Genomic DNA, 10,722 nt, shown 5'->3' on the forward strand with positions numbered 1-10,722 from the left:
GGGAAGAGTGTCTTGCGCAAGAACGTCTTCCGGAAGATTTGTTGCGCAAGAACCTCACCCACGACACCACACTTTCACCCACTCACCCACTAACCCACCCACTCACCCATTCACTCACCCACCCACCCACTCACACCACCCACTCACCCATTCACTCACCCACCCACTCACCCACTCTCACCCAAAGCACTCACCCACCCACTCACCCACCCACTCACCCATTCACTCACCCACCCACTCAACCATTCACTCACCCACCCACTCACCCATTCACTCACCCCACCCACTCACCCACCCACTCACCCACCCACTAACCCACCCACTCACCCATTCACTCACCCACCCACTCACCCACCCACTCACCCACCCACTAACCCACCCACTCACCCATTCACTCACCCATCCACTCACCCATTCACTCACCCACCCACTCAGCCACCCACTCACCCATTCACTCACCCACCCACTCACCCATTCACTCACTCACCCACTCAGCCACCCACTCACCCATTCACTCACCCACCCACTCACCCATTCACTCACCCACCCACTCACCCACCCACTCACCCACCCACTAACCCACCCACTCACCCATTCACTCACCCACACCACACTCACCCATTCACTCACCCACCCTCACCCACCCACTCACCCACCCACTCACCCATCACTCACCCACCCACTCACCCATTCACTCACCCACCCACTCACCACCCATTCACTCACCCACCCACTCACCCACTAACCACCATCACCCCACCCACTCACCCACCCACCATCCATTCACCTCACCCACCCACCTTCACTCCACCCACCTCACCCATTCACTCACCCCACCCACTCACCCACTCACCCACTCCACTCACCCACACTCACCCCATTCACTCACCCACCCACTCACCCATCCACTCACCCACTCACTCACCCACTCACCCATTCACTCACCCACCCAACCACACTCACCTCACCCACTCACTCACCCATTCACTAACCCACTACCTCACTCACCCACCCACTCACCCAATAAAAAGTCACCACTAACACACTCACTAACCAATCACCCACTAACCCATCCATGCACCCACCCACTCACCCACTCACTCACCCACCCACTAACGCATCCATTCACTCACCCACCCACTCACCCACGAACCCACTAACCCACTAACCCACCCACTCATCCATTCACTCACCCACCCACTCACCCATTCACTCACCCACTCACTCACTCACTAACCCACTCACCCACTAACCCATCCATTCACCCACTCACTCACCCACCCACCCACTCACCCACCCACTCACTCACTCACTCACGCACCCACCCACCCACTCACCCACTAACCCATCCATTCACTCACCCACCCACTCACCCACTCACCCGATAACCCATCCATCCACCCACCCACTCACCCATCCACCCACTCACCCACTAACCCATACATTCACTCACCCACCCACTCACCCATTCACCCACCCATTCACTCACCCACCCACCCATTCACCCACCCACTCACCCACTCACTCACCCACCCACTAACCATCCATTCACTCATGCACCCACCCATTCAATCACCCATTCACTCACCCACTCACTCACCCACCCACCCACTCACCCACTAACCCCGACATTTACTCACCCACCCTCTCACCCACTAACCCACTCACCCACTAACCCACCCACCCCACTCACCCACTAACCCATCCATTCACTCACCCACCCTCTCACCCACTAACCCACTCACCCACTAACCCATCCATTCACGCACCCACTCACCTATTCACCCACCCACTCACCCACTCACTCACCCACCCACTCACCCACTAACCCACTCACCCACTAACCCCTCCACCCACTCACCCACTAACCCATCCATTCACTCACCCACCCTCTCACCCACTAACCCACTCACCCACTAACCCATCCATTCACTCACCCACTCTCTCACCCACTAACCCACTCACCCACTAACCCACCCACCCACTCACCACTAACCCATCCATTCACTCACCCACCCTCTCACCCACTAACCCACTCACCCACTAACCCATCCATTCACGCACCCACTCACCCATTCACCCACCCACTAACCCACTCACTCACCCACCCACTCACCCACTAATCCACTCACCCACTAACCCATACATTCACTCACCCACCCACTCACCCATGCTCCCACCCATTCACTCACCCACCCACCCATTCACCCGCCCACTCACCCACTCACTCACCCACCCACTAACCCACCAACTAACCCACTCACTCACCCACCCACTCACCCACCCACTTACTCACCCACTAACTCACCACCCACTTACTCACCCACCCACTCACCCATTCACCCACTCACCCATTCACCCACTCACCCATTCACTCACCCACCCACTCACCCACCCACTCACCCACCCACTTACTCACCCACTCACCCTCCCAACCACTCACCCATTCACCCACCCACTCACTCACCCATTCACCCAATCACCAATTCACCCATTCATCCACTTATCTATTCACTCACCCACCTATTCACTCACTCACCCACACACACTTACTCACCCACCCACTCACCCACTCACACCACTAACCCACCCATTCACTCACCCACCCACTCACCCACTTACTTACCCACTTACTCACCCACCAACTCACCCATTCACCACCCACTCACCCGTTCACCCACCCACTCACCCATTCACCCACTCACCCACCCTCTTACCCACTCACCCTCTCACCCACTCACCCATTCACCCACTCACCCATTCACCCCACCCATTCACCCACCCATTCACCCACTCACCCATTCACCCACTCACCCCATTCACCCACTCACCCTTTCACCCACCCATTCACCCACCCATTCACCCATTTACTCACCCACCTACTGACCCATTCACCCACCCATTCACCCACCCACTCACCCATTCACACACCCACTCACCCATTCACCCACCCAACCACTCACCCACTCACCCATTCATCTACTCACCCACTCACCCACCCATTCACCCACTCACTCACCTATTCACCCACTAACCCACCCATTCACCCACCTACTCACCCATTCACCCACTCACCCACCCATTCACCCACTCACCCACCCATTCACCCACTCACCCACCCATTCACCCACCAACTCACCCACCTACTCACCCATTCACCCACTCACGCACCCATTCACCCACGCACTCACCCATTCACCCACTCAATCACCCATTCACCCACCCACTCACCCATTCACCCACCCACTCATCCTTTCACCCACTCACGCACCCATTCACCCACCCACTCACCCATTCACCCACCCACTCACCCATTCACCCACCCACGCACCCATTCACCCACTCACCCATTCAACCACCCACCCACCCATTCACTCACCCACTCACCCATTCAACCACCCACCCACCCATTCACCCACTCACCCACCCATTCACCCACTCACCCACCCCATTCACCCACTCACGCACCCATTCACCCACGCACTCACCCATTCACCCACTCACGCATTCAACCACCCACTCACCCATTCAACCCACCCACTCACCCATTCACCCACCCACTCACCCATTCCACCCACTCACCCACCCATTCAACCACCCACCCACCCATTCACTCACCCACTCACCCATTCAACCACCCACCCATTCACCCACTCACCCACCCATTCACCCACTCACGCACCCATTCACCCACGCACTCACCCATTCACCCACTCACCCATTCACCCACCCATTCACCACCAATCACCCACCCACTCACCCTTTCACCCACTCACGCACCCCATTCACCCACGCACTCACCCACTAACCCATCCATTCACTCACCCACTAACAACTCACCCACTAACCCACCCACCCACTCACCCACTAACCCATCCATTCACTCACCCACCCTCTCACCCACTAACCCACTCACCCACTAACCATCCATTCACGCACCCACTCACCCATTCACCCACCCACTAACCCACTCACTCACCCACCCACTCACCCACTAATCCACTCACCCACTAACCCATACATTCACTCACCCACCCACTTCCATTCACTCACCCACCCACCCATTCACCCGCCCACTCACCCACTCACTCACCCACCCACTAACCCACCAACTAACCCACTCACTCACCCACCCACTCACCCACCCACTTACTCACCCACTCACCCCACTAACTCACCACCCACTTACTCACCCACTCCACTCACCCATTCACCCACTCACCCATTCACCCACTCACCCATTCACTCACCCACCCACTCACCCACCCACTCACCCACCCACTTACTCTCACCCACTCACCCTCCCAACCACTCACCCATTCACCCACCCACTCACTCACCCATTCACCCAATCACCAATTCACCCACTCACCCATTCATCCACTTATCTATTCACTCACCCACCTATTCACTCACTCACCCACACACTTACTCACCCACCCACTCACCCACTCACCCACTAACCCACCCATTCACTCACCCACCCACTCACCCACTTACTTACCCACTTACTCAAAACACCAACTCACCCATTCACCCACCCACTCACCCGTTCACAACACTCACCCATTCACCCACTCACCCACCCTCTTACCCACTCACCCTCTCACCCACTCACCCATTCACCCACTCACCCATTCACCCACCCATTCACCCACCCATTCACCCACTCACCCATTCACCCACTCACCCATTCACTCACTCACCCTTTCACCCACCCATTCACCCACCCATTCACCCATTTTACTCACCCACCTACTGACCCATTCACCCACCCATTCACCCACCCACTCACCCATTCACACACCCACTCACCCATTCACCCACCCAACCACTCACCCACTCACCCATTCATCCACTCACCCACTCACCCACCCATTCACCCACTCACTCACCTATTCACTCACTCACACACCCATTCACCCACCTACTCACCCATTCACCCACTCACCCACCCATTCACCCACTCACCCACCCATTCACCCACTCACCCACCCATTCACCCACCAACTCACCCACCTACTCACCCATTCACCCACTCACGCACCCATTCACCCACGCACTCACCCATTCACCCACTCAATCACCCATTCACCCACCCACTCACCCATTCACCCACCCACTCATCCTTTCACCCACTCACGCACCCATTCACCCACCCACTCACCCATTCACCCACCCACTCACCCATTCACTCCACCCACGCACCCATTCACCCACTCACCCATTCAACCACCCACCCACCCATTCACTCACCCACTCACCCATTCAACCACCCACCCCACCCATTCACCCACTCACCCACCCATTCACCCACTCACCCACCCATTCACCCACTCACGCACCCATTCACCCACTGCACTCACCCATTCACCCACTCACGCATTCAACCACCCACTCACCCATTCACCCACCCACTCACCCATTCACCCACCCACTCACCCATTCACCCACTCACCCACCCATTTCAACCACCCACCCACCCATTCACTCACCCACTCACCCATTCAACCACCCACCCATTCACCCACTCACCCACCCATTCACCCACTCACGCACCCATTCACCCACGCACTCACCCATTCACCCACTCACCCATTCACCCACCCATTCACCCATTCACCCACCCACTCACCCTTTCACCCACTCACGCACCCATTCACCCACGCACTCACCCATTCACCCACTCACCACCCATTCAACCACCCACCCACCCATTCACTCACCCACTCACCCATTCAACCACCCATCCGCCCATTCACCCACTCACGCACCTATTCACCCACCCACTCACCCATTCACCCACCCACGCACCCATTCACCCACTCACCCATTCAACCACCCACCCACCCATTCACTCACCCACTCACCCATTCAACCACCCACCCACCCATTCACCCACTCACCCACCCATTCACCCACTCACCCACCCATTCACCCACTCACGCACCCATTCACTCACCCACTCACCCATTCAACCACCCACCCATTCACCCACTCACCCACCCATTCACCCACTCACGCACCCATTCACCCACGCACTCACCCATTCACCCACTCACCCATTCACCCACCCATTCACCCATTCACCCACCCACTCACCCTTTCACCCACTCACGCACCCATTCACCCACGCACTCACCCATTCACCCACTCACCACCCATTCAACCACCCACCCACCCATTCACTCACCCACTCACCCATTCAACCACCCATCCGCCCATTCACCCACTCACGCACCTATTCACCCACCCACTCACCCACTCACGCACCCATTCAACCACCCACCCATTCACTCACCCACTCACCCATTCAACCACCCACCCACCCATTCACCCACTCACGCACCCATTCACCCACTCACCGACCCATTCAACCACCCACCCACGCATTCACCCACCCACTCACCCATTCACTCACCCACCCACCCACCCACTCACCCATTCACCCACCCACCCACCCACTCACCCATTCACCCACTCACCCACCCATTCACCCACCCTCTCACCCATTCACCCACCCACTCACCCATTCACCCACCCACGCACCCATTCACCCACCCATTCACCCATTCACTCACCCATTCACCCACCCACTCACTCATTCACCCACCCACGCACCCATTCACCCACTCACCACCCATTCAACCACCCACCCACCCATTCACTCACCCACTCACCCATTCAACCACCCACCCATTCACCCACTCACCCACCCATTCACCCACTCACCCATTCAACCACCCACCCATTCATCCACGCACTCACCCATTCACCCACTCACCCACCCATTCAACCACCCACCCACCCATTCACCCACCCACTCACCCATTCACCCACCCACTCACCCATTCACCCACTCACCCACCCATTCAACCACCCACCCATCCATTCACTCACCCACTCACCCATTCAACCACCCACCCATTCACCCACTCACCCACCCATTCACCCACTCACGCACCCATTCACCCACGCACTCACCCATTCACCCACTCACCCATTCACCCACCCATTCACCCATTCACCCACCCACCCACCCATTCACCCACTCACCCACCCATTCAACCACCCACTCACCCATTCACCCACCCATTCAATTTGTTGCATGTCGGGAAGTATGCTAATCATTTCGAACAGACACACGTATTCACAATGCAAACCTACACACCTGATAACGACCGTTTGTGTTATGGTCGAAACGTCGTGATAATTTTTATTGTTTTATATATTTTATATATATTTTATTAGTTTTATTGTTTCCCTTCAACGTGACTTTACCGAAGGAGCTAAGAATATGAATTACTGCAGTCACGAAAGCTTTAAATCAAAAAGATATAGATTTATTTATACGTATTATATTCAGACAGACAGATAATTCAATGACTGACGTGGGTTCAATTCTCCTGCTCGATGGGAAATCGTCTCGTGGAAGATGGATTCACGGATGTCTGTGTGTGTGTGTCTGTGTCTGTGTGTGTCTGTGTGTCTGTGCGTGCGTCTGTGTGTCTGTGTGTGTGTAGAGAGTGGAGAGTTTCCCGTACCTGGGCAGTGTGCTTATGACCGGCTCCAGATTAACAGCAGAGGTCTCACTCCGAATCAGTCGAGCGGCAATATCTTTTCATCGGTTGCGTGACGCTGTGTGGAAGCTACCTGGTCTGTCGCTCCGCACTAAGCTTCAGGTCTTCTCGGCCACGGTCATTCCCTCCTTTCTCTACGCTTGCGAAACGTGGACCCCCCTTAATGGAACATCTTCGCCGGTTAGAAACATTTAGGCTGGCCTGCCTACGATCCATCCTGGGTTTAACCAGGCTGGATTGTGTGAGGAGCTCACAAATCCTTAAAAGATCTGGGCAAGGTCCCATCGGTGAGCTCCTCCGGCAGGCAAGGCTGCGTTGGCTGGGTCATGTAGCCCGCATGCCCAGCCACCGCATGCCGAAACAGCTTTTGTTCGGACGGATTGAGGGGGCTAAACGGGCGCGGCACGGGCTAGAGAAGAGATGGAGTGATGTGGTACAGGAGGACGTGGAGCTGAGTGGACTTGCCGATGACCGGTACCAGCGGTGTCAAGATCGGCCTCTGTAGAGGAGGCTCGTGAAGGACGCTGCTACTGGGCAGTTGGAGGCAGTCGCCCTCCAACAACAACGGAGGGCGGAGGAGCGACGCTCACAACAACGAGCGGAGCGCCGGGTGGCTAAAGCACAGCAGGTTGGCACAGTAGGGGGCACAGGTGGTGCACCAGCCAGTCATCTCAGTCATCTCAGTCAGTCGACCCGTGGCACCTGCTGGGTCTGCCCCGTGACCTCCTGCCAGCGGGCGTTCGACACTTCACGTGGCCTCAGGGTGCACATAGCCTGGCACAAGTGTAGTGGTGACGTCACCGCCACTTAGTGGCGAATGGCGGTTGTTGTTGTTGTGTTATTGTGTTCGATCGCCGAGTAAATATATAAATGTGTCGTGAAACCCGCCACCACCCGACACGTGACAACCCTTGTCAGGGTTGTCACGTGAACAGCACGTGCCAATGCGTCACTGGTACAGCACGAGTGTAGTGTATAGTGTAGTGTATAGTGTAGTGTGTAGTGTAGTGTAGTAGTGTAGTGTAGTAGTGTATAGTGTAGTGTATAGTGTAGTGTATAGTGTAGTGTGTAGTGTATAGTGTAGTAGTGTATAGTGTAGTGTATAGTGTAGTGTGTAGTGTAGTGTAGTAGTGTATAGTGTAGTGTATAGTGTAGTGTATAGTGTAGTGTGTAGTGTATAGTGTAGTGCATAGTGTAGTGTATAGTGTAGTGTATAATGTAGTAGTGTATAGTGTAGTAGTGTAGTAGTGTATAGTGTAGTAGTGTATAGTGTAGTGTATAGTGTAGTGTAGTAGTGTATAGTGTAGTAGTGTAGTAGTGTATAGTGTAGTGTATAGTGTAGTGTAGTGTATAGTGTAGTAGTGTGTAGTGTATAGTGTAGTGTATAGTGTAGTGTGTAGTGTGTAGTGTATAGTGTAGTGTATAGTGTAGTGTATAATGTAGTAGTGTATAGTGTAGTAGTGTAGTGTAGTAGTGTATAGTGTAGTAGTGTATAGTGTAGTGTATAGTGTAGTGTAGTAGTGTATAGTGTAGTAGTGTATAGTGTAGTAGTGTATAGTGTAGTGTATAGTGTAGTGTATAGTGTAGTAGTGTGTAGTGTATAGTGTAGTGTATAGTGTAGTGTGTAGTGTAGTGTATAGTGTAGTGTATAGTGCAGTAGTGTATAGTGTAGTAGTGTATAGTGTAGTGTAGTAGTGTATAGTGTAGTAGTGTATAGTGTAGTAGTGTATAGTGTAGTGTAGTAGTGTATAGTGTAGTAGTGTATAGTGTAATGTATCGTGTAGTGTAGTAGTGTAGTGTGTAGTGTAGTGTATAGTGTAGTAGTGTATAGTGTAGTGTATCGTGTAGTAGTGTAGTAGTGTATAGTGTAGTAGTGTATAGTGTAGTAGTGTATAGTGTAGTGTAGTAGTGTATAGTGTAGTAGTGTATAGTGTAGTAGTGTATAGTGTAGTGTATAGTGTAGTAGTGTATAGTGTAGTGTAGTAGTGTATAGTGTAGTGTAGTAGTGTATAGTGTAGTAGTGTATAGTGTAGTGTATAGTGTAGTGTAGTAGTGTAAAGTGTAGTAGTGTATAGTGTAGTAGTGTATAGTGTAGTAGTGTGTAGTGTATAGTGTAGTAGTGTATAGTGTAGTGTAGTTGTGTATAGTGTAGTATGGTAGTGTATAGTGTAGTAGTGTATAGTGTAGTAGTGTGTAGTGTAGAGTATAGTGTAGTGTAGTAGTGTATAGTGTAGTGTATAGTGTAGTGTAGTAGTGTAGTAGTGTATAGTATAGTGTATAGTCTAGTGTATAGTGTAGTGTATAGTGTAGTAGTGTATAGTTTAGTGTATAGTGTAGTGTATAGTGTAGTGTATAGTGTAGTGTATAGTGTAGTAGTGTATAGTGTAGTAGTGTATAGTGTAGTGTAGTGTGCAGTGTAGTAGTGTATAGTGTAGTGTATTGTGTAGTGTAGTAGTGTATAGTGTAGTAGTGTATAGTATAGTGTATAGTGTAGTGTGTAGTGTAGTAGTGTATAGTGTAGTGTATAGTGTAGTGTATAGTGTAGTAGTGTATTGTGTAGTCGTGTATAGTGTAGTAGTGTATTGTATATTGTAGTAGTGTATAGTGTATTGTATAGTGTAGTAGTGTGTAGTGTAGTAGTGTATAGTGTAGTGTGTAGTGTATAGTGTAGTGTATAGTGTAGTGTAGTGTATAGTGTAGTGTATAGTGTAGTGTATAGTGTAGTGTATAGTGTAGTAGTGTATAGTGTTGTGTAGTGTATAGTGTAGTGTATAGTGTATAGTATAGTGTAGTAAAGTATATTGTAGTGTATAGTGTAGTGTAGTAGTGTATAGTGTAGTAGTGTATAGTGTAGTAGTGTATAGTGTAGTGTATAGTGTAGTGTATAGTGTAGTAGTGTGTAGTGTATAGTGTAGTGTATAGTGTAGTGTGTAGTGTATAGTGTAGTGTATAGTGTAGTGTATAGTGCGGTAGTGTATAGTGTAGTAGTGTATAGTGTAGTGTAGTAGTGTATAGTGTAGTAGTGTATAGTGTATAGTGTAGTGTAGTAGTGTATAGTGTAGTAGTGTATAGTGTAATGTATCGTGTAGTGTAGTAGTGTAGTGTAGTGTATAGTGTAGTAGTGTATAGTGTAGTAGTGTAT

Source organism: Petromyzon marinus, unplaced genomic scaffold (genome assembly GCF_048934315.1).
Source record: "Petromyzon marinus isolate PM22_M1 ecotype Great Lakes invasive population unplaced genomic scaffold, UKy_Petmar_22M1.pri1.0 PM_Scaffold_407, whole genome shotgun sequence".
Classification (NCBI taxonomy): domain Eukaryota; kingdom Metazoa; phylum Chordata; class Hyperoartia; order Petromyzontiformes; family Petromyzontidae; genus Petromyzon; species Petromyzon marinus.